The 5,509-nt window shown below is 30.7% G+C and overlaps 1 long non-coding RNA gene across 2 annotated transcripts; it reads right to left on the minus strand.

Annotated features, from left to right (window-relative positions):
* Positions 1-685: 685 nt before the first annotated feature.
* LOC136070447 (uncharacterized) lies at positions 686-4,711 on the minus strand. Of its 2 annotated transcripts, XR_010631679.1 has the most exons (3): positions 4,393-4,711; positions 3,894-3,961; positions 686-1,314 (listed from the first exon to the last, which is right to left on the minus strand). It is a non-coding gene; the product is annotated as an uncharacterized LOC136070447 (long non-coding RNA). The 2 variants fall into 2 exon arrangements; XR_010631675.1 differs by lacking the exon at positions 686-1,314 and having other exon boundaries at positions 3,588-3,961.
* Positions 4,712-5,509: the final 798 nt, after the last annotated feature.

Here is a 5,509-nt window from a genome sequence, read left to right on the forward strand (position 1 = left end):
AAATAAATAATTGAGGGTATAAAAGTAATTTGAACTTCTTATATTTACGAGGAATTTAATTTAAACTCAAATGCAAATACATGTTACGTGAATTTCCCTATCTCATGTTTTAACTCCTATAAAACTGCTTTCTCATGTTTACTACTTTAAAATTTTTAACTGCTTTCTTCTTAAAAAAAAAAAAAAAAAAAAAAAAAACTTAGCTGCTTTACTCACAAATTTAAAATTTTTAATTGCTCTTAACTTCTATTTAGGAAAAACTGTTATTAACTTCTGATACTTATCCTCTATCGTTTATCTTCAAAAATAATTCCCGAAACTTATCTGGTTTTGTTTTGCTTTTGTTTTTTTTTTTTTTTTTTTGTCCCAACTAATCACAAATTGGCCAATGTAGCAGCGAAGCATAAAAGACCAAACTTCGATTTTCTCTGAGTTCATTGTCACTCTTACATGGCTAGTATGATCTCTCTTTCATTGAAGGTTTTTTTTTTTTTTTTTTTAATTTTAATTTTTTGTGTTATAAAATTTTTCCATGATATTTGTAGGGGCACAGTTTACAACCCAAGCCCAATATGTATGAGATTATGGGTTAATGAGCCCAATACAATAAATTTATAAAAAGTGGGTCAAAGAAGTAGGCTCTAGTGAATATAACAACGATTAGGATAGATTTGAAGGACAATCATGCAAGAGCAAAGCACGTAAGGTTGGATGAATGTATTGTCCGAGGAGGCAAATATTTGTATAGATCAATGGAACTGATTACAAGTGCAATTCTGGTTGCTACAATGTTCTTTCTCTCTTTTTCCCCCTCTCCCTTCTCATGAAGGTTCTATTACATTATATAACTCGCTCCGGACCATCTTAATCTTACACTTGTCGATCATCTGAGTCCTCACTTGAGTGTTTGTCCCATTAGACTCCTCTTTTGGCCCTCTGTGAGTTGTGGTAGTCAAGGTAGCACTGTTCAGGAGTCTTCTTTACATAAATGCGGCAAAAAAAGTAACTGCAGTACATTTAAGGCGGTGGTAACAGCTTTTCATTAGATATTTCGGAGTTCCCATCAATCTTATACGTGTATGATGAACATTCTTATCACTGGAGGCTCCTGGAAGATCACTTGGATTATTGGAATACAGATTTGAAGTGTCTTCATCACATCCGAGGGAGATTTTCCTCCTCGAACTACCCTCTGTTCGTTCGTTCCTTGTGAAACTTTAATTGGAACCCCTCACAATCATCTACTCCTCCTCGAACACAGTCATGTCTCTGGATTAAGCCCAAGGCCCAATGTCTAATTTCAGGCCCTTATCCCTACAATATTCATGTAAGTGTTATTCCAAATTTCCAATCTCTCCTTTTTTGTGCTTCTCTTTTTTTCCTTTTTTTTTTTTCTTTTTTTTGGGGTTTCTCTCCATGTTTTAGATTTACATTGAAATTTATCGAGAATGAATGGCCGTCTAGAGCAAGACAAGGGATTTTTGAGAAGAGGAGGCAAACGATATTGTAATGTCCTTCGCAATAACATTTAGGGGACCATGAAGTATGTCATTCATATATTTAGAGTGGCGCTGGCGCAATTATATCTTAGGTGGCGTCCTCAAGATCATTTTGGAAAATGTGATTTGGGACATCCTAACCTACACAGAATATAGAGGTAATACTGTCACAACCATGGACATTTTATGCCCTCAAGAAGAAGGTGTGGTAGTATCAAACATTTGGGTTTCTAGATTTGGTTTAAGTTTTAATTAGTTGTAGTTGTGTTTGGTTTTCTTTGTAATTTAAACTCTGAATTGTAATTTCCTATGACTTAATGCAAGTTAGAATTTTTATTCTTTTTTATTGTTTATTTGAAGTACGTGAAAGATTGATAAATTTTGATGAATTGTTGCTATGGAAGTTCTATTTTGTGTCCTAAAAACATTTGAAGCCATTTTGAACTTTCTTTTAATTATACTTTAAACTTTGTAGCTTTGTTGACAAAGAAAGAAATAAAGTGGCAATGGCTTTCGCAAGTTTTGTTTAGACAGTATTGCTATTGTAATTTGATTTTAGGATGATCATTTGTGTTTTTCTCTCTTATTTTGGGTAAAAGCTAATAATTTGCATCAATTATAATTTGAAATTACTACATCTTCCAATCACAAAATACCTAGGGAGTAGAATGTGTTTGTAGGTGAAATAATTTTTCATTACACCCCTAGGTATTTTTGTAATTGAAAAATGTAGTAATCTCAAATTATAATTTGTGCAAATTATTAACTTTTACTCAAAAAATAGAAGAACCTTTGAGCACATTCGTGAGCGCGTGCTCAGAGGCCAATTTATAATTTATAATTTATTCTTTAAAATTTATTGAAGATAGTTTTCTCCTAAAAACTTGAACTATTTCTAAAATTATTTTCCAACTCTCTATCTCTACAAATATATCATTATATTATTTTGGTTTTTTATTTTATTTTATTTTATTTTTTTAATTTTATAGATATGATATTTGAAAACCAATAATGGAGGGACATGCCAACACAACATTAGATTTTTATTTTTCTTCCCATGATGAGATTGTATTATATTTTAATTCTTCTAAATTTTGAGGTGCAACCTTCGTACCAGTTGCTAAATCCTTCATTCCCAAAAGTGATGTCTAGTTAGTTGCCAACAAAAAAGAATAAGACTACAAAACAAAAAAGAAAAAAAAGAAGAAGGAAAGTGAAGTTTTATAGGTTAGAGTCATCACGTACAAAAACTTATTTACAATAAGGTATATAAATAAAATACATATTAAACAAACCTTACTTCAGCAAAATGATCAAATTTAATAAATCCTCACTTATATCAATTTCCATCAAAGACCACCAAATTGTCAAATAGTAATATGCCATTGATTCCACCCATGTCTACTACAGACATTTATAAATGTGTCCCTATACAAATCACTCAATTATTATTTTTTTGAATTCCCACAAAAAATCAAAATAGAGCGTATACGAATTGTAAACTTGCTAACTCGGCCAATTGTTCTTAACTCGGAGAAGATGTCTATTAACATTCCAAGTTATGAATTTCAAATGGCTACAGGAAGTTATCAGATTGTATCAGTTGCTATGCCCAAAAATAGCAATTGCTTCTGCCTTCATTGGAACACATCAACTATATCATATTGTGTTTAATAAGGAAAAAAATAGTAAAATCCAAAAGAAATAGTATTGTTAAGATTTGTCTAAAACTCATGTACATAGTATTCTAGATATTCAAAAAAAGAAAATCAAGTTATTGAAAAAATAGCATAATTCAAAATCTAAAACTAAAAATCCAATTATTGTTCATGTACACAATATTAAAGATAGGTATTCAAAAATCAAGAACCAATTAATTTTTCTATCCTCACAACAGTTAGCATAAAGCTAGGTACTAATGGAATTTAAAAATAACACAATTCTTTGAATTTCCTCACTCCTAAAATACCAAAAAATTTCTCATAAGCTAAATAATCCCCAAAGTTATTCGTCAACCAAACAGGCCAACTTAGGTCCCAAACACAAAAATTCTAGCCACAATACAACAATCTACTTAAGTTGATGTACTTTGAAGAATTAGAGTTTCCTTTAAATATTAAGATAAAAAAATTTAAACTATTACATCCCAAGTTCCATACACCAAAAAAAAAAAAAAGATTCAAACTTTACTCTCTTTTCTTTTCCATTTTCCCACAATTTTTGGGACACCAAATAGTCAAATTAAACAATAAAAAAAAAATTATTAGTATAAGGAAATGAAATCTAATATAGCTGTGTATTGAACCATAAAAAGCAAATTATCAAGCACCACCCAAGAAAAGCAATAATTTTATTCCTCTTTCCTTCAAAATATTCTAAGAAAAGAATGCTTACCAATTGATTAGTATGACCTTTAATAGATTAAAAAGCCTGCAATGATTGCGAGTCTTGATCATTGACATCTGTTGAAAAATTAACAAACAAAACAGAGATAAAAATGAAATTTAGTTTAGCATATAAGATGATGGGAAAAAGAGAACAATAACAATTTCTCTTTGATGAAAATGAATAACACTCTTACTATAAAACAAAGACCAAAATAAAAACATCACATTGAACAAACATATTGAAAGTAACATTCCTACAGTCTAGAGAATGGCAACCATAAAACAATTTATAACAAACATGATCAAATGCCCAACTCAAATAATTTATAAAAAAAAAATATATATATATATATATATATATTAATAGTTTTAAGACCATGAAAACTCAATCTCGTTTATAAAACTCAAAATTGAACTACGTTTTTTTTTTTCCTAATAATGAGGTGGGAATAAAAAAGAAAAAAAAAAGAATAATACAAATAGCAGAACTCATTTTCAGTTTATACCCTTTGGACTTGGGCTACCAATGTTCAACTCTCATCTGCTTTAGTTTCGTTTACAAGCTCTAGAGTCATTATCTATCTCTTGCGCTCACTTGATTGGGTTTTGGTAGACGAACTTGAGCCATGACCAAAAGAACGGAAAAAACACTCAAGAAACTATCACATTGAAGGCCATACAGATCAATTTGTAAACAGAGAACAATTGAAAATTTATAGAAAAAAAAATGAGAGGTGAGGAGGTGAGGAGGTTGCAATCTATCGGTGACTATAAAAATTCCATATAATAGCGGCATCTCAAGAGTCTGGGTTAATGGAAAGACGCATGATAGATGTGGAGATAAAGTATTAGTGACTATAAGAATTCCATATAATAGCGGCATTTTAAGAGTCTGGGTTAATGGAGAGACACACGGTAGATATGGAGATAAAGTATTGGCGACTATAAGAATTCCATATAATAGCAACATCTCAAGAGTATGAGTTATGGGTTAATGGAGAGACACACGATAGATATGTAGATAAAGTAACACCTGAATTTAAAAAGAGACTCAATAAATGGCAATAGATAAAAAAAAAAATAATAATAATAAAAGAAAATAAAATAAATGATGACGTGGTGCTGACGTGGCTTAACTAGAGCGTAGCAACATTAAACGCTACGCTTCAGCTTTTAGTAATATATAGATATAGATTATTCTACTTCCTACCCATGAGACATCCCAAAAACTCTATGCATTGATAATGTAGTGAATGAAACTTGGGGCCTCTAACCCCCTTCCTAGTTTATGGCACATTTTTTTTTTTTGGATAGGATATGATATATCTTTTAAGTCTATTGAATCTATCATTTAGTATCCTGAAGAAATATATATTATATGATTTAAACTTATAATGTGGTGGCTCCACGATTATTGCTTTTTAACCCTTTTTTTTTTATGTGCTTTTTAACTCTTTTGAAACTTTTTGTCCGGTGTTCATAGTTCCATACCTTATTTCATCAATTTGACTGCTTCAAAGCCGTGTCTATGACTAAAATATTGGAGTATTAAGAGAAGTATTTCTGAAAGAGAAGTATTTCTCCTCCATATATGGTCTGTCCGTAAATCACGACTGTGTGATG

This window comes from Quercus suber, unplaced genomic scaffold (genome assembly GCF_002906115.3).
Source record: "Quercus suber isolate HL8 unplaced genomic scaffold, Cork oak 2.0 scaffold_13, whole genome shotgun sequence".
Classification (NCBI taxonomy): Eukaryota; Viridiplantae; Streptophyta; class Magnoliopsida; order Fagales; family Fagaceae; genus Quercus; species Quercus suber.